Consider the following 20727-nt stretch of genomic DNA (forward strand, 5'->3'; position numbering starts at 1 on the left):
GCCTTAAAGTGCCCACAGTAACTGTATCTTTGACAGGAACCAATTATCTCTCCTATCTCACATCAGGACAATCCAATATGTAGGCAGTTTTCTTTGCTTAAACGTGGAAGTAGTTTTAACATAAGCCCTTGCAAAGCCACACTGTAGCAAAAGTACTATGTATAAAAATTCCACATCCCCATATTGGACACCTCAAGATGAAAATAACTCTCAACAAAGTGGTTATAGAGGGAATATACCTCAACATAATAAAGGCCATATTTGAGAAGCCTACAGCTAACATCATATCAATGGTGAAAAGCTAAAAGCTTTTCATCTGGGATCAGGAACAAGACAAGGATGCTCACTCTCATCACTCTTATTCAATATAGTATTAGAAGTCCTAGCCACAGCAGTTGGACAAAAAAATAAATAAATAAAAGACATCCAAATTAGAAAATAAGTAAAATTGTCACTATTTGCAAATGACATGATAATTATATGTTGAAAACCCTAAAGACTCCACCAAAAAATATTTAGAACTAATAAACAAATTCAGTAAAATTGAAGGATACAAAATCACTTGCATCTCTCTATACTAATAACAAACTATCAGAAAGAGAAATTAAGAAAACAATCCCATTTTAAATTGCATCAAAAAGAAAAAAAATACCTAGAAATAAATTGAACCAAAGAGGTAAAAGACCTGTACTCAAAAAACTAGGACATTGATGAAACAAATTGAGGCCAACACAAACAAATGGAAAGCTACTCCATGTTCATGGACTATAGGAATTAACATTGTTAAGATGGTCATCTTACCCAAAGCAATTTACAGATTCAATGCAATCTCTGTTAAAATTCCAATGGCATTTTTCACAGAAATAGTACACACAATCTGAAAAACTTTATAGAACCACAAAAGACCCCGAATAGCCACACAATCTTGAGAAAGAACAAAGCTGGAGGTATCATGTTCTGTGATTTCAAACTACATGACAAAGCTATATTACTGAAAAGAGTATGGCACTGGCATAAAAACAGACACATAGGTCGATGGAATGGAATAGAAATACTCAATTAATTTATGGCAAAGGAGCCAAAAATATACAACAGGGAAAGAACAATCTCTTCAATAAGTGGTGTTTGGAAAACTGGACAGTCACATGCAAAAGAATGAAACTGGACCACTATCTTAGGCTATATACAAGAATCAATTTAGAACTCAAAGTGGATTAAAGGCTTGAATATAAGACCTGAAACTACAAAAAACTCCTAGAAAAAAAACATAGGCCATAATCTCCTTGACACTGGTCTTGGTGACGATTTTTTAAATTTAATACCAGAAGGAAAAACAACAAAGGTAAAAATAAACTAGTGGAATTACAACAAACTAAAAGGCCCTTGCATAGCAAAAGAAACCATGAACAAAATGAAAAGGCAACCAATGGAATTGAAAAAAAATATTTACAAATCATATATCTGATAAAGGGTTAATATCCAAAATATATAAAGAGATCATACAACTCAACAGCAAAAAAGACAAATAATATGATTAAGAAATGGGCAGGGGGAGGGAACAGCTCAGTGGCAGAGTGTGTGCTTAGCATGTATGAGGTCCTGGGTTCAACCCCCAGTACCTCCAACAAATAAATAAATAAAAATAAATAAAAATAATTACCCCCCCAGAGAAAGAAAGAAAGAAAGAAATGGGCAGAGGATCTGAATAGGTATTTTCCAAAGAAGGTGTAGAAATGGCCGATAGGTACATGAAAATGTAGTCAACATCACTAACCATCAGGGAAATGCAAAATAAAATCACAGTGAGATATCACCTGACACCTGTCAGAGTGATTATTATCAAAAAGTCAAGAAATAGCAAGTGTTCATGAGGATGTGAAGAAAAGGAAACTTTGTGCTCTGTTGGTGGGAATGTAAACTAGTGTAGCTACTAGGGAAAACAGTATGGAGTTTCCTCAAAAAATTAAAAATGGAACTACCATATGATCCAGAAATTTCCCTTCTGGATATTTATCCAAAGGAAACAAAACACTAACTTGAAAAGTTATGTGCACCCCCATGTTCATGCATCATTATTTACAATAGCCAAGACATGGACGCAAACTAAGTGTCCATCAATAGATGAATGGACAAAGAAAATATGGTACATATATACAATGGAATATTATTTAGCTATAAACAAGAAGGAAATCTTGCCATTTGCCACAACATGGATAGAACTCGAGGGCATTATGCTACGTGAAATAAGTCAGATAGAGAGAGACAGATATCATATAACCCCACTTATATGTAGAATCCAAGAAACAAAAAACAACAAAAAAATGAACACATAGATACAGAAAACAGGCTGGTGATTGCCACAGGTGGAGGGTGAGGATCGGTGAAATGGGTGAAAGGCATCAAAAAGTACAAACTGCCAGTCATAGGATGTAATGTACAGCATGGTGACTATAGTTAATAACACAGTATGTTAATAAAACAAGGCATACCTTGTTTTACTGCATTTGACTTTATTGCACTTCACAGATACTGCATTTTTTCCAAAAATGTAGGTTTGTTGCAATCTTGCACTGTCAGATGATAGTTAGCATTTTTAGGAATAAAGTATGTTTTAATTAAGGCATGTACATTATTTTTTTAGACATAATGCTATTGCACACTTAATACATTAGAGTATAGTGTAAACATAACTTTTACATGCACCAGGAAACAAAAAATTTGTGTGACTCACTTTAATGTAATGTTCACTTTATTGCAGCAGTCAGGAACCGAACCCACAATTATCTCTGAAGTATGCCTGTATTAGACATTTGAAAGTTCCTAAGAGAGTAGATCTTAAAAGTTCTCATCACAAGAAAAAAAAATTAACTATATGTGGTAATGGATGTCAACCAGACTTAATTATTTCACAATACATACACATATCAAATCACTATATTGTACATGTGAAACTAATGTTTATGTGTCAATTACATCTCAATAAGAAAAACAATCTAATTGACAGTAGGTAATAGAAGTTCAAAACCTACATGAAGAAACAAAAAAAAAATCTTATTAAAGCAAGATAAAAATATCTTGTTAAAACAAGAGCTGAATAAATGGAAAAACAAATCTAGTTTGAATGTAAAATAAACAAGAGAAAAAGAAAGAAAGGAAAGAGGAGGGGGAAGCAGATACATTTCTAAATGTTGACTGGGTCTATTTCCCTAACATTAAACATAAAAACTTTATGGGAAGAAAATAGAAGTTCAAATAAAAGTAACATATACTTGTCATAAAAACAAAACAAAACAAAACAAAAAAACGAAACTATTGTGGGGTAGTATGGATAACAAATGGTCCAATGTGTAAATTTCAGGATGAGACACACAAAAGTTGGGAGGTTGGTTAATTTCCTCCTCCTCCTCCTGCTTCAGCTTTGTGCACCTGGGTATCTGAATCCCCAGTGTTCTCCTTACTTGCTACAAATAATAAATCCTTCCTTCTTCTGATCTTTGGCTTGGTTGCATTTTTTGGCTTGACATTCACCAAGAGTTAAACCTCATTTTTAGGTAACACTTCCTCAGCATTTCTATATGAATTTTAAAATCAGCTTGGCAATTTCTGCCGAAAACAAATCTCCTGCTAGGATTTTTATTGTGATTTTGTTGAATCTATAGAGCAATTTGGTGAAAATTGACATCCTAACAATACTGATCTTTCTGGCCATGAATATGGTGTATCTCTCTATTTTCTTTAATTCCTCTTAGTAACATATTATAGTTTTAATGCATATATCTTACACATTGTCAGATTTATCTGTAAGTGTTTACTAACTTTGATGTTATAAGTAGCATAGTTTTTAATTTCAGTGTGTGGATTTTTGTTGCTAATATATCAAAATACAATTATGTTTATGTATTGATCTTGTTCCTGCAAACCTAATAAACTTATTTAATACCTGAAATATAAAGCTGAATAGAAGTAGTGACAGACATCCTTGATTTATTCCTGATCATAGGGGAGAAGCATTCAGTCTTTCATCATGATGTATTATGTTAGCAGTAGGAGTTTTCTAGATGTCTTTAACAAGTTGAAATAAGTTTCCTTCTATTCCTAGTTTGCTGATAGTTTTATCAGCAATGGAGGCTGGATTTTGTCTATTGCATTTTTGTGTATCTGTTGGGATAATCATGTATTTTTTTCTTAATGTTGATTAGTTATCAAATGTGCAAACAATCTTTCTTTCTTGGATAAATTCCTCTTGGTCATGATACATTCCACTTACGTCTATTACTGGATTTGATTTACTAACTTTTATTAAGGATTTTTTTTACATCTATGTTCTGAAGGGATATTGAGTAGTTGTGGGTTTTTTTTAGTCTAGTGTTTTGTTTTGTTTTGTTTTGTTTTTCGTTTTGGTATCATGATAATGCTGACCTCATCAAAGAAGTTGGGTAATGTTCAATCCTCTTCAGTTTTCTAGGGGAGTTCATGTAGAAATGATATTATTTGTTCCTTAAATGTTTGGTAGAATTTCCTGGTATTTTCTTTGTGTTAAGACTTTTCAATGCAAATTCAATTATTTAATAGATTTATATCTATTTTATACACACACACACATACACAAACACACACACACATACACAAACACTAATGGCTTTTGAGATTAGTTTTTCTTGAGTGAGCCTTGATAGTTTATGTTATTCATGAAATCTATTTTCTCTAAGTAGTCAAATATGTTGGCATAAAGTTGTTTGTAATATGTCCTAAATATACAGAATCTGTAGTGATGTTGTCTCTCTTATTCCTAATTTGTAATTTCTTTTTTCCTGGTCAATCTGGGTAGATGTTTATCCATATTATCAGTCTTTTCAGACAACCAGCTTTTGGTTACATCATTTTGTCCTGTCTTGTATTTGTTTCAGGCATCCTATTAAGTCCTTACTAATCCATCTTGACCAGACATAGGGTGCTAGTATGTGTGTTTTATAACTGATTCAAATCCTTTCTTGATAAAGTCAGAAAATAAATTTATACCCACTCAACATATTCTCTCTCTGTCACACACACACACACACACACACACACACACATACACACACATAAATGAATGAAACCTAAATAACAATTCTCCCCATGTAATGTCCTTTTTTCCTCTCTCATCCAGTTTAAGGCTCTAATGCTAACTCTAATTACTCCTAGGTCTCTGAAGCTTACTTGTCCTATCCATCTCAATCTAATACCATATTCTGTTACCTCACTTTCCATTTGCCCTCAGAATACATATTAATAGATGTTCTTCACCGTAGACTATTGTTTAAGGCAGAAACAAGCGTCATACCCCTTACATCTGTCATTTCCCAGAGCCAATGTTTTCTTAATCTGCCCTGTCCCACTTCCCCCATAGCCTGGCCCAAATAAGCCTACCCTAACTGCAAGAATTTTGATAATATTAACAAACTATAATGGGAAATATATATTAGGAAATTCTTTAATTCTGAGAGAAGAGCACATACACAATTTAGGGGGGGCAGGAAGAGAAGGTATGAGAAGACAACCTCAAGGGCAAAAACGCAGAAATAGTATTTTTCAACTAATGACAATATAATTTAATGTAACTTTTTATTCTCCATAAGTAACATTACTAACATAATTTTTAAATGTCAAACTTCTGGTGGAAAAGTTATGTGATGCTATTAAAATCAAAAGAAGAACATGTTCGTGCTCATGATTCATATTCTCTGAAGGAAAACTGACTTTGAAAAATATGAGATTTTACAAAATTGCTGCTATATTGTTGGATTCTTAATGGGAGAATATTCATGTTTTATCTGAAAGCTTTCTTTGAAATAAGAGTTTGTTTGTTTGTTTGTTTGTTTTTTAACACTTAAGGCACATTTAAGTCCTTGCCTTCTCCATTGATGAGTTTCTAGATTTGGTCGTCCTTTTCTAGGTACAGGAGAGGGAGAAGTCTTTACAAACGCAAATATTTCTTACAAAAGGGTGACTCCTACTTGCTTTTCAGAGCCCTTCCCTCATCTGTCGTTTCTCAGAAAATAACCAGCTTAAAATAATTAACATGTCAAAGAGACTTATTTTAGGGTGGTAAATTTCCCTCCCCTGCAGAACATATGTCTTTCTATTTCAGAATTTGTTTGATTCTGTAATATATATTTTATTTTTGTTTTTAAGTAGTGAGAAATGTCTCCTCAACTAGATTACAACCTATTTAAAGGTAGGAAACATGTTTATTTTCATCTTTACCCTTAAGCTCTGGCAGGGTGTCTGGCCTATTTTTAGAGACTCAATATCTACTGAGTTCATGAATGAATTAGAGGATGAATAAACAAAATAATAAATGGATTTAATACCAATGAAGAGATCTGATGGCTTCACAGAAATCCAATAGTCACATCTCTATTTATATAAGCACATTGTTTTTCAGGATTCATTTTCTTTTTAGATATTATACATATATGATATATGATAAATATATATATAAATAATTAACTATCTCAGAGATACTGTTAATTAGAACTCATTTCTTCCTTCCTAATCCAGTCCATGACTTAGCTCCTAACTTATCCAGGGTGAAGAGGCATTGACTCTAAAACAAATGTTTCTGGGATTCTATGACCAAATTTTAGCTTTGAGACTATTCTTAGAAAATGGTGGTTGAGAATCCAAACATCAAGCCATTTTATTTATGTCATTTTTCAAATTAATGGCATTGTCTCTGCTACATATTAAAAAGTATTCATGGTATCTTCTATTATTTCAATTATTTCATATTCTTACATGCACAGCAAAACTTATTTCCCAGTGAGACAGGAGGGAAGGGGGCAGGGCACAACCATTAAAACAATGGCATAGTCATTGAGGACACTAGAGAGGTTAGAACCAATATGGCAGAAGATTTAACCTCCAATAGACCTTGAGCCTCATTATAGGCTCATTGTAATACATTAGCATGCTAAATGACACACCCATAGGCACCCTGACAATTCCCAAAATGACCAAGGGAGCCCAATACCTGGAAATCCCTGCCCCTTCCCCAAAATAACTGGAATAATCCTCCCACTTGTTAGCATATGAAATTACCAAGCCCATAAAAACTAATCAACCCCACACCCAGGGGCCTTTGCCTTGTGAAATGACCCTCTCTCTGCCTATGGAATGTGTACCACCTAAGCCTCTCTCACATTCCCAGAGGACCCCATGCTCCAGGGCCGCTCTCCCTTCTAAGACTGACTGCACTCTGTCTACAGAGTGTGTATTTCTCTGAATAAACTCGCTTTCACTTTACTATGGCTTGCTTTTAAATTCTTTCCTGTGCAAAGCCAAAGACCCTCACTTGACGGGGAGCAGCCCTGGGACTTGCCAGAGACCTGGGACATGACCATCCTCTTATGCCCCATTTTCCTGCAACACCAGCCCCCCTGCATCTAGAGGCCATCATATGAACAGTTCTCAGCAATAGAATGTGAGCAGATGGGACACATGACTTGCAGCCTAAGGAAGGTCAGGTGTGCCTTCTCTGCGGTGTGGTTTATTCCACACAGTTGGAATAAACCCCAAGACAACAAGGTTGCAAGATGGAAGGGTTTGGGCCTCTTAGCCCCTACCTGAAAAGGAACTGCATAGGACAGAGGCCCAACTACAACTTGCCGTAGCCTTACTGTAGTAAATCTTTATTTATAGCCACTGAGATTAGAGTTCAACTTTTTTCCCTCTTAGCATAGCTAAAGCTACCCTGTTCAATAAGTTTAAAACTCACTAAAATTAAACAATCTCTGCTGTTGGAATAGCTATAATTGTGATGACTATAAAGGAATACATTCCTTTATTTTTCAATCATACTTGTGATTTAATAACAATTTAACTCAATGTCATAGCTTAAAACTTGTTCAAATTGTTTATTTTTTTAAAAAGCTATATCATTACATTTTATCTTTTTAATTGGAAATAAAGGCAAAAGGCAAAATTGCAATGGAATAATAATTACTAAAAGGTCTCTACAGGGAAAACATTTTCTAAGGGAGGAAAAAACATCATTTGGGGTAATGTTATTCTCACCACTCTTCCTTCACTGTTGCCTCAGTATTATAAATATTAGTGACACTGACTGAGCTTCTTGCCATTTTTCTACCCCTCTGGAGGTTTGCCCAATCCACAGCATTAGTGAGTGCCCTGGGAAGTTTATTGTCCAGCAGTGATAACACCTGAACTGAGCCTGTTTCCCAAGAACGTCTCATTTTGAACACAAAAACAGGTTCCTAATCCTTTCAGATGATCAGTAAATATCCACCTTCTAAAAATCTGGTCTTGATATATCTTTCAGCCAACTTTCACAAAATTCCATAATCTAAATGTGTAATATTATAACAATTCAAAACATAACGTCAAGTCAAAAATCAAAAGCTAAGTAATAAACATCTAAAATAAACACTGGTGGCACAGTTTCATTGCAACATTTTTCTTACATGGATTGGTCTAGTTTAAGAGCAGTAAAATAGTAATTATATGATCTTAATTTAAAAGTGTATTTCTTCAGAGGAACTTAAATGAATCCCTAGGTGCAATTTTATTAATTCTGTACTTAGGTCATCTTGTCTTTATTTAACTGAAAGACAATTTTAACTTCTAAAAATATAAGACAAGAAATACAGATTATACAAGATTTCCAAAGATTGAAGCTATAAGGAACAGTAATACATTTGGAGCTCTATAATCTTGCTAAAACAGGGAAATTGACTCAATGGGAAAGTAAACAAATAAGCAAGATCAATTTCAGATTCTGATCCCAAAGTAAGTTGGATGAATTTGTGTTAGTCTCTTTGATCAACATAAATGAGCATCTCTTCCTCCATAAAATGAGAGGAGTAAATCAACAAACTCTCCAGCAACAAAATCCAAATCTAGAAATAATTAAATGATTTTCTCTCTGGGTTCAAATTGAAAACAACAGAGAAGAAAATAAGTCTAACCATCTCTTGTTACTTAACCACATCTGGGAACTACAAAACAATTGTAGTGACAGTAATAACAACAATTAAAATACAGCCCTTTCCCAACACCTGCACACACCAGACTATACTTTGTCTTTTCAATGCCTTGTAGGTGTCAAAGTTACCTTCTGTAACTCCTCTACTTTTTATTTGTTTGAATTTTTATGTCTTTTCATTTTAATTTACATACGATAAATGTGCTCTTTTTTGGTGTAGAAATCTGTAAGTTTTGAGGATGTATAAAGTCTTGTAACAACTACCACAATCAAGAAGCAATAATTCCATCAGTAAAGATAACTTTGCCATGTCACCCCTTTGGGGTCAACACCTAATATACTCCCAATTTCTAGAACCTATTGCCTACTGATTTCTTCTCTGTGCTTATAGTTTTGCCTTTTCCAGAATGTTTATATTGTCAATGAAAAATTAATTAATAGTCAATCTAAGAAAGAAGGAGAATTTTATTTGAGACAACCTGAGGATTATAACCCAGGAGACAATGTTTCAGAAACCTCTGAGGACTGTCCCATCAATCAGAGATCAAAGCACAATTATACACATTTTTCCAGACAAAAGGTCATACTGCAAAGTAATAGACTGACAGTTTACATAGTCCAAATCTGCATATACAAGGTGAGTAGAGGGCCATCATGACCCCTTACAGGATTTAGAAAAAAATATTATCTCTTAAGGAGTTACCTTCTTGGCACCAAGAGAAAATTGCTCTTTTCAGATGAGCAGGCATTCCTATGTCTTCTAAGGAAGTTTGGTTAGTATATAACAGATATGCACAATGCACACTAAAGAGGGTTAGTGGTCCAAATGGGCAGAGAGAAATTTATATTCAAAGTGTATCTTATCCAGTCTTAAAAATAAGTTTATCTCAGATATATATATATATATAGAGAGAGAGAGAGAGAGAGAGAAGAGAATGAATTATATAAAATAGCCTTTTCCATCTAACTCCTTTCACTTAGTATAATTCATTTGAGATTTATCCATATTACTGGTTTATATCAATATTTTATTCCATGATAAGGATTACTTTATTGAAGGATATACTATAGTTGGTTAATCCATTCACCTGGTGCGGGAAATTGATTATCTCAGATTTGGGTAATTATAAATAAAGCTGTTCTAAACTTTCCCTATAGGCTTTGATGTACACATAAACTTTTGTTTCTCTTGGGTAAATAACTAGGAGTGGGATTCCTGAATCATATCGCACAAATAAATTTAACTTTACAATAAAACGCCCAATTGTTTTCCAAAGTAGTTGTACCATTTTGCATGCCCATCAGCAATGAATGGGCATTCCAATTGTCATCCTCATCAGGAATTGCTAATGTCAGTTTTTTTGTTGTTATATTTTGTCTTAACTATTCTAACATATTTGTAATGGTATCTCATTGTGATTTTAACTCTTGTTTCCCTAATGATGAATTATGTTGAGCATATTTTCATGTGCTTATTTGCCATCCTTATATCTTATTTGGTGAAGAGGCTATTAAAAATATTTTGCCTACTTTTGAATTGGGTGGTTTGTTTCCTTAATTTGGAATTTTGAGTGCTTTTTATATATCCTGTGACTACTTCTGAATTGTAATTACAACAGGCATGAAATCTCCTTCCAGGATCTTATCAACAAACTTATACATGGTTTAGGTGGCTTGCTTAGAATACTGTAGTAATCTGTTATAGCAATAAATCAAGTCCATGTTTTATCTAATCGTGTTTTTTTTTTCTACCTCTACTTCTTTGATGAGAATGTAGTGTACCTTTTGAAATTTTACTAATGTCTACCAAAACTTGAAAATGCACATATCCTTTGACCTGGTAATGCCAGTTCTCCATTTCTTAAATAATTAGTCAGAGTTACTCAATGTATCAAAAGTGAACTTCCTGACTTAGGATGACGTTCCTGATTAGTGTTCTGAAACTATCGTTTGATAACAAGTATTAGCAAAATTATATGCAAAGTTTGATCCATTTTTTAAATAAAAACTACACGCATGCCTATTCATTCAGTAAGTATTTACTAAGTGTCTTCTGTTTGCCAGGAACTGTGCTATTCACAGGGAATACAGAGATAAACAATCAAGTTCCCAGGAAAAAAAAAAAATTACATACAAATACATTAGGCCTTATGGATAGAAAATAAAGAAGCAATTTGAGGAACAGAAAGAGAATCATTATCATGCAAAATATGGCTCTAAAAGTCCCAAATAAATCAGTTAACATTTTTCCTTAGGGGCACCTGGATAGCAAGATAAACAAAGAACAAATTATACTATAGTGGTTAATGTGTGTGTGTGTGTGGAGGAGGGAGCAGCTGGTTCTGGAGTCACACAGAAAGACAATGGTTCAAATTCTACTTATGTCACTTTGTACCTGTGTTTAACCCCATCTATAAACTGTAGATGTTACAATTATTGTGTGAATGAATGAAATATTCCAAGTTAGGCAGCATAATGGCTGTCACATAGTAAGCACAAAATAAATATCAGCTGCTATTACTATTATTATTGCTACTACTGTAACTGTGCAGGACCCTATGGTGCCTTCCCAGGACAGATTGCCCGACCTTGTTTGTAGAAAAGCTTTAGCCTCCTAGGCGTCCCCTGAGTCACAAAAGGCTAGCTCAAGAATTAATGATGGAAGAACTGTGAATATGTATTAACAGAAAATAGCAATTACGTCAGGAGAACTGGTAACAATTTAAACAACAGATGAGTTATTCAGTAGTCACACAATCTTTAGTTCCTCCCTGAAAGACATAGATAACAAGTGTCTGATGTACATTCCTGAGTTGTTTTGCAGAGACTAAGACACCCGCCAGACGGAAGAAGTTAACTGCATGATGACCATGAGCACATAGCCCCCAAACTGGCTGGAGCCTGAGGACTGATGATGTTAACCTCAGTGACATGACCCTGCCACCCCACCATCAACCAATCAGAGAATTGTGCAAGAGCTGATCACATATTCCGCGGCTCCCTCCCTCTGCCTCTAAAAAGCCTTCCCTGAAATCCAACTGGGGGTCTGGGTCTTCCGAGCATGAGCCTCCTGTTCTCCATGCTTGGCTCTTGCAGTAGGCCTTTCTCTGCTCCAAACTCCGATGTTTCAGTTTGTTTGGCCTCACTGTGCGTCAGGCACATGAACTTGGGTTTGACAACATGACTCTTATGGAAATGAATGAAAAATGGTAATTTTCAGTCAGGCATACAAAAGATTTTGTCTGAATCTAAAGTGGACTTTGACTTCTAGGCATTTAATTTTTTTTAAATGTATGTTTCTTTATATTATTTATTAATAATTAAAAGTGAATATTTTGTGGGGATCAAGGGATTGGGGAGATCATTTGAGATATTCCTCATTAATATTATCTTCCTCTCCATGACTAGAATGATGCAAAATTTACCTATTAAGGAAATATGCTTGAACATTGGAGCAGTTAATACTGGCATCCCTGAAATAAAAACTTGCTTTGCAAATAACAGGAAGGCTGCAAAGTGCTTTGCAATTTTATGGCATCTAATAACCATAATTAAACAGTCAGTAATGACCACAATTGCATATGGATAATATAAGGAAATGAGTCACTCATTCTAATCCTTAATGATACTGAAAAGGAAAGGTTACATACTGGCAAACTTGTTAGCATTCTCCTCACATTTCAGATCTGTTCGTGAAAGATAAGTGCAGCTGCTGCAGAGAGAATTAAAAGATAAAAGCAGTCTTGGGTTCTATAAAATGTTAGATAAAGATGTTATCCCTGAGGTCTCCCTTCAGTGCCTATGTTCTATGCCTCTGCAATTAGCACTGGCAGTTGATTTCACAGAAATGGAACTACTGAAAGGACACAGTGTTGAGCAAGGAAATTCTTTAAAGAGAAGAAGACAGAAAATAATAATAAAAAAAAGCAAGAGGGAATAATAATAGGGATTTATAAAGTATGCTTTGATTGCAAACTGGTCACCTAAGAGTATTTTTGAGCTGCTCATTATGTTGTCATGTTGCTAAAGTCTTCCCTTGGAAAAGATAAATATCCATAAGATGGAGAAATTCTTCAAATATCTTGCTGAAATTATTGAATTATGTGATATAGAGCAACTCTAAAAATGTCTTTATTATTTCCACTTTTTATACCCCTTTAGCTTTATTTTTACTTCAGAAGAAAAAGTGTTATGGAAACGACAGGCCAGTCAAGAAACAAGCACCACTAGGAGGGTTGGAGTACTCAGATGTATTACGCCGGCGGGCTCAGAGGGGCTTCTGCTCCGAAGCTCTGAGCACCTCCAAGGCGTGCGCATGAGGTTTTATAGGGTAAAGTACAAGCTTGGGGTATTTGGCCAATAGGCATGGAACAGCTTTAGCAACATTATCATCACAAAAGTGGAGGTGGGGAGGCAGCAAACCAACATTCCAAAGCCAGATATGTATCTTTGAAAATCCAGCTGGCTAGCAAAAACACATAAACAGCAAACCAACACTAATTAACCTAGATTTACAAGTTAGTCTAGCAGAACTCAGATCAGTATTCCAATACTTAGACTTGTTAGCCCAGCCCAGCCTCTCCTTCACATTCCTAGACTTATGAGTTATCTTGTCAGACCAGCCCAGTTTTTCCTTCACAAAAGGAGACTGGTTAATGCCACATTAGAGACAGTTTCAAAAATCTGTCCCCTGTGGTCTTCCAATCCACTTGCTGTCTCGATAATTCAGGAAGAAACAAGGCTACCTGTTTCATTACAGCAACTTGACAGCTCTTCCAGTTGAGCTAATAGATTGTAAAGTCACTCTTAAGTGCATTAGACAAAGAATACAGTTGTACATTTTGCTTCTGAGATTCTTAATAATCAATCTTAAATGTGCGCAGTCACAAAAAGACTTTTTGCCTTTTAAATCTGTGAGTTTCCTTTCTTTAAGTGAATTTAAGTTTTCAAGAATGTTTCTACTCTTAATTGCAAACCTTAAAGATAGAGGCTGTTTATCTTTTTATGTCCTCTGCACCTAACACAGTGCCACCCTCATAGTATGTACTCAGCTACAAACATGTAAGGAAAGGGAAGGGAAGAGAGAGGAAAGGAAAAGGGAGAATTCATACAGTGAAATAACAACTGGATCGAGTGCTCCCCTGAACTTCACACCTATTCTGCTTAAGAAATTTTAAAGAGTAAATTGGACTTTTTATTTAATTTAGCTACATATATGAATTTAACTGAAATTATTTAAAACATAACTGAGCTAATATGCAGTTTTAGGAAATATTTAGTATTATGTCGTAGTCTCTGTCCTTCATGTTACTACTTCTAAAAATATCATTTATTGAAATCACCGTTACTTTTCTTGTTTAAAAAATATAAACTTCGAAATTTTTTTAAATACAAAAATCATACACTCTTAGCTTAGCATTTAGAAAATGTTAAAAACCTATTTTAAATATATACTGAAAGAAAGTATAAAAAAGTATAAGCTTACCCATGAAGGGGAGCACAATTTGCCACCCAAAACATGCCCCTTTGGCATATGGATTATCTTTAGCTGCTTATTTTTGAGAAACAGCAGACAAGTAAGAGTAGTTTGCAAAATGTAATAGAAGTTACCCTTTTGTAAGAGAAGTTTACATTTATTAGGGAAATCTACATTTGTAAGGTGTCTCCCACTCTTTACCAGGAAGGGGAGGATGACTAAATCTCTAGAAACTCTTATCAGTGGAGAAGACACTTAAATCTGCCTAATAATCGTACTCTTGTTTTCTTTGTTTTTCCTGGTAATTTCCCATAACTGACTTCTCCCCACACACAACATCTTTCTTTTGTTTTTATCTGAAGATGGTATTTAAGGTAGTGGTTTTGGCCATTTCAGGGACTTAGTTTTTCTGGGTTATCTCCTTTGTATACAAAAGGTATGCAAACTTGTGTCTGTTTGGTTTTTTTTATCTCATGTTAATTTGTCTTTTTGTTGGAGCAGGTCTCAACCAAGAACCTAGAGGGACAGAGGGAAAATTATTTTTTCCGCTTTTATACCCTGTAAACAAAGAAGGTTGCCCACCATTCAGTTCTACAGGGTCAAGTAATTAGCAACTGCAATCCCTGAAGCACAAGTACACCCTGAAAGGAATTCAGGATGAAACATTCTGTGTTTTAGACACATGGTCCCCTAGATGGTTAAAATGCATATCTGAGGGAGAATTTCAATGACCCCAGATTCTTGCATCTAAAATCACTCAGTGAGATATCTGATTCTCTTGAATAGGAGTAACATTTTACCAAGATGTATGTTTGACTACATGTATTTCCCAGACCTAAAAAAATCACATATATGTGATACACACACACACACACAGACACACACATATACATATACTGGCTCCTCCCTTACCTCTTTGGAGCAGCTCCTCAGAAGCTATCAGAGAGGCTGTCTCCTAGACAATAGTATAGTCCTCCAGTCAGTCCCCAAGTAAAACTGAAACTCACAGCTCTCACATTGTGTGTTTTCTTTTCCAGTCAACAACCCATTATCCCAATTCCCAGGAATAAACATTATCTATACTTTGATGTATTTCCTCCTTGAAATTTTTTACTTTTCTATTTTTTCATAACTGAGACCTTCTATATAATTCATATCTTGGCTTTTTACATGATATTACATGTAATTATCTTGTGGCCCTTTATAAAATACAGTAGCCATTTACATCCCCATCAGGAATAAATTAGAGAAATCTTATCACATACTTAAATTCATAGAAATCATAGAATATAATGACATTTTTAATTTTTGCTAAATTGATAGAACTAAAAGAAATACATTTTATAAATTTCAATTTTTTTCTTTTTTTAAGAAAATACTTATCATTCCCCTTTAACTTCAAAAGACCTAGTAGACTTCTTGAACTATTTTCAGAAGGCAAAACAACACAAACATTTAAAAAAAATTTTTTAAATAATCATTTGTTCCATTTCCTTCCAGCAGAAGACTGCTTCTGTGGTACAGTGGAAATTAGAATGGAAATGATTCTAAGAGTAAAACTGCTAATGATTCTTATTTCCATTATCCCATCTTTCAAAGAAAGTTTCTAAACCTAGCTGAATATGTGAGGTTGCTTCTTACTGATACTGCCTCAGTCCAAGTGGAGCAAAACAGAAGATGGCAACAAAGAGCTCAATGTTAAGACAGGAGCCAGTCACTTAAAGAAGAGGGTATGAACCTTCCTTTTGACTGTGTGCTGAACAAGTCAACTGTTTCCATGTCCAAGAGCAATCACTTAACTTGGGCAAAGTTGGTGTTATTTTGTGGAATCTGGTAGGATCTTATGTCATCTTGAGAACTTGGGAATTGTCTCTGAGAGCAATGACTGAGTTAAAGGAAAGAAATCTACCACTTTAGCTCAAAAAGTCTTTCTTCTGGTTCCCAACCATATGTAAAATAAATTATTTATATACATATTTTTTTCTTCTCTTACACTTGATGCGAGAGGTAGATTCATTAAAATTGAAAATTATTGATTCTGTATTTCTTGTCAAATCTAGGCAACAATAACAAAAACAAGAGGTACAAAATGACAGCATGGAAGAGTTACTTTGGGAATTTCCTCCATTTAACAAGATGTGTAGGATGAGTCACATGCAATTGGCAATATTCAACTGTTTTTAACCCATAAAAACAACATTTCATATTGTTCAACCTGAAATACTAGTAAACATTACTCTTATAGAGAGGATCCTTGATTGCTAATACCAACAAAAGGGACAGGAAAAACCCTTCATTATATAACAGCAGTAGCGTATGTTGTGTAATTATCACTAGCAATTACTAATAATTACTCTATAGTTACACCTTTATAAACTTAAAAAAGCAGTTTCCAAAGAGAAACAGAAGTGTTACCAGCTACACAAAGATTAAATGTCACCACAACCGATGGAATGGGAGAAAATATTTGCAAAAGATGAAACTGACAAGGGCTTGATCTCCAGAATATATAAACAGTTCATATGACTTAATAAGAAAAAAAGCAAACAACCCAATCCAAAAATGGGCAGAAGATCTAAACAAGCAATTCTCCAATGAAGACATACAAATGATCAATAGGCACATGAAAAAATGCTCAATATCACTAATTATCAGAGAAACGCAAATCAAAACTACAATGAGGTATCACCTCACACCAGTCAGAATGGCCATCATTCAAAAGTCCACAACTAATAAATGCTGGAGAGGGTGTGGAGAGAAGGGAACCCTCCTATACTGTTGGTGGGAATGCACTTTGGTGTAGCCATTGTGGAAAACAGTATGCAGATTCCTCAAATGACTAAAAATAGACTTACCATATGACCCAGCAATCCCACTCCTGGGCATATATCCAGAAGAAACCCTAATTCAAAAAGACACATGCACCCCAATGTTCATAGCAGCACTGTTTACAATAGCCAAGACATGGAAACAACCTAAAAGTCCATCAACAGATGACTGGATAAAAAAGATGTAGTATAGTTATACAATGGAATACTACTCAGCCATAAAAATGACAACATAATACCGTTTGCAGCTACATGGATGTCCCTGGAGAATGTCATTCTAAGTGAAGTAAGCCAGAGAGAGAAAGAAAAATACCATATGATAACACTCATATGTGGAATCTTAAAAAAAAAAAAAAAAAGGACAATGAACTTAAATATAAAACAGAAACAGACTCACAGACATAGAATACAAACTTGTGTTTGCCAGGGGGTGGGGGTGGGAAGGGATAGACTAGGATTTCAAGATTTGTATATACTGACAGGTATATATAGAATAGATAAACAAGTGTATATTGTAAGTACAGGAATATATATTCAAGATCTTGTAGTAGCTCACAGTGAAAAAGAATATGAAAATGCATATATGTATTTCCACGTATGACTGAAAAATTGTGCTGTATGCCAGAAATTGACACAACGCTGTAAAACTGACTGTAATTCAAGAAACTAAAAAAAAGATTAAATGTCACCAAAAAATCTGATTATTGAAACTGTGCCTTTACTGATTCTGCAAGCCCTAGTCTTGGCCCCCACACGGTACCTATGCTCTGACAGGTGCTATACTTTCTTCCGTATTTGACTATTTATTGCTCTTATCTCTTTGTATCACAAATTCTCATATAACTGTCGGCTCTCTGAGGGCACACCCTGGGCCGTCACGCCAAGCACTTTCTCAAAGAACAACAGGTGCTCAATTATTTTTTTAGAATTGATAGATAAGCTGATAGAAACTGGAAAAATAATTTTGTTTTCCAGGATTACTTTTATTATTATGAAGAAAATTCACTTAGCTCAGACTAATAAAGACTTAAGTTGAGAGACTGCAATCATGGTTTCAGTAATACTATTAAACAGTAATATGCATTTTTGTAGCATCCTGGATTCAGTGAAATATGGTAAATACAGGGGAAAATTTTTAAGTATCATAAAATGAAAGCCCCACATCCCTTTGGTGGCCTGCAGTCACAGACTCTGTTGATGTCATTTCAGAACATTTCTTAGCCCTTTTTAAACACTCAGACACAGGCTCTGGCATAGCTTTGTGCTAAGGTAATGGTGCTTTGTCCCTGCAAATCATGGAGAACTCATACATTACAAAGAACAAAGCCAATTATTTTTTTACTGCCTTGTTTCCATAGCACATCTTGTTTCCCATTGGGCAATAACAGCAGCATTGTCATGTCTATTAAATTTCTTAAACCAGCCTGGTAATAAGAGTGAGCCAAAGAATTCAAATGTAATTTCCTTCAAGACAGTTAGCTCTCTGGAATGATGTGCCTTCCAGTTTATACAAATGGTCTGGATGGCTTTTTCTTTCCTTAAGAGTATGACAGAATGCCTTCTTTTTCCAAATATAAAAAGGACTATTTAAATGAAAAATCCAAAAGGGCAAAACCATTTCCTCCAAAAACATTACTGTAATACTATTTCTAGTTTTTATTGGGTTCTCAGAGAACCCTGCTGTGTTTTGTAAAGAGAGCCATCAATCCAGCTTTGTCATCTGCAGAATGAGGATATCGGACCATATGCTCTCTAAATTGTTAGTTCAGAATTCTCTAGGATTTCTACATCTACCATGGGGTAGATATTAGAGAGACAAAAATGTCTGAATTCTTAACTGAATATTTTAACTATCGATGTTTGCTATCATGCAATTATCTCAAATACATGAGAAAATAAAATAAAAGTGAAGGTTTGGAGTCAACAGCCTTTGAATAGGTAAGTGAAGGCTGTTTCCTGGGACAACTGACATTTTACTAAAGAGCAAGTGCTATCATTTGGGATTCAGGAGTCCTGGTTTAGAGTCCCAGTTCTCATACTAGCTGTATAAACTCAGGAGGAGAGTGATCACCAAAGTCTACATTATGGATGAAAAAAATGAGACTCAATGCAATTAAGGGACTTAATCACTCTCTTCTTAATTTACAAATTCAAATAAAATAATTGTTACCCATAATATTATCATCTGTAATATTAATGTATTATTTTTATTTTCTGTCACTTGTTACTTTTTGTTGTTACATTATTGCTATAAATACCTGTAAATACTAGTTACCTGTACCTGTAAATACTAGTCTAAATCTAAGATGTTATCATTAATTACTATCTCTACCAGACTAAGGTCAGAGCAACTGACCTTTGATTGGAGAATCAAGTATAAGTACAATTCTTAGTCCTGACTTTAATTAAACATTTTTATGATTACTACATTATTGGAGCTTTGTGCCCACGTGTTATGATGCACACAAGACCACATGCAGGGCTCCAGGAATTGGTATCGACAAGATCCTCAATCCCACCTCACTGAGTAAGAATCATAAAGAACGGAGACTGACTCCAAATAAATGGACTTTACGGAAAACTAGTTCTATTCAAGTGAGTTTTGAGAAAAATAACGTCTCAATAAAATATTACATTAAAACATCTCTTAATACAGTTCATTAAGGAGAACTGAAGGGATAAATTTGGGAGTTTGAGATTTGCAAAAGTTAACCACTATATATAAAAATAGATAAAAAACAGATTTCTTCTGTATAGCACAGGGAACTATATTCAATACCTTGTAATAACCTTTAATGAAAAAGAATATGAAAAGGAATATATGTATGTATATGCATGACCAGGACATTATGCTGTACACCAGAAATTGACACATTGTAACTGACTATACTTCAATTAAAAAAAAAGAAGTGAAGGCAACATTTCATTAGAAATAATTTTTTTACTAGAAATAATTTTTAAACATATTTTTTCAACGCAAATATTTTCTTCTCCCTGGATTCTGCACCTTGTTTTTTTCCCCTTATATATGAGCAATCTGTAAACCACCTCAGAAAAATCTAGTTCAAAAGTTTCACTTCCCAGAAATAATAAAAAGAGGAAATCAGCAGCTGTTCAAATCTCCTGAGTTAATTTCCCAAAACTATTCCTTTGGTATAACACTTAAATCTTAGTATGATATTCTCCCTAACATTATATTGCCTGCAGTGAATAATATACATAGGAAATTCCAAAGCACAGAGAGAAAGGCAGAAATGAACCGTATCTTTGTGATACGGAAGATGTATATTTCGGTAGTAGCATCACATAGAGTTCCTCATCAGCAATGAACATCTGCTTCCTTTCATTATGATTGTCTTACATTTTCAAATGGCCATATGACAGTACTGTCATGTATTGGAAATGCAAGTGTTCAGGAAGTAGTCTCCAATACTCCT

General features: G+C 34.6%; 2 long non-coding RNA genes across 2 annotated transcripts in view; one reads left to right on the forward strand and one right to left on the reverse strand.

The window, feature by feature from the left end:
* LOC116664255 overlaps positions 1-20727 on the reverse strand; it is a 575010-nt gene that overhangs the window by 399976 nt on the left and 154307 nt on the right. The gene's annotated exons all lie outside the window — the stretch shown is intronic.
* Positions 3248-14823, forward strand: LOC116664256. Its single transcript, XR_004320676.1, has 3 exons — positions 3248-3258; positions 9560-9566; positions 14564-14823. It is a non-coding gene; the product is annotated as an uncharacterized LOC116664256 (long non-coding RNA).

The sequence above is a fragment of the Camelus ferus genome, chromosome 6 (assembly GCF_009834535.1).
Source record: "Camelus ferus isolate YT-003-E chromosome 6, BCGSAC_Cfer_1.0, whole genome shotgun sequence".
NCBI classification, from domain to species: domain Eukaryota; kingdom Metazoa; phylum Chordata; class Mammalia; order Artiodactyla; family Camelidae; genus Camelus; species Camelus ferus.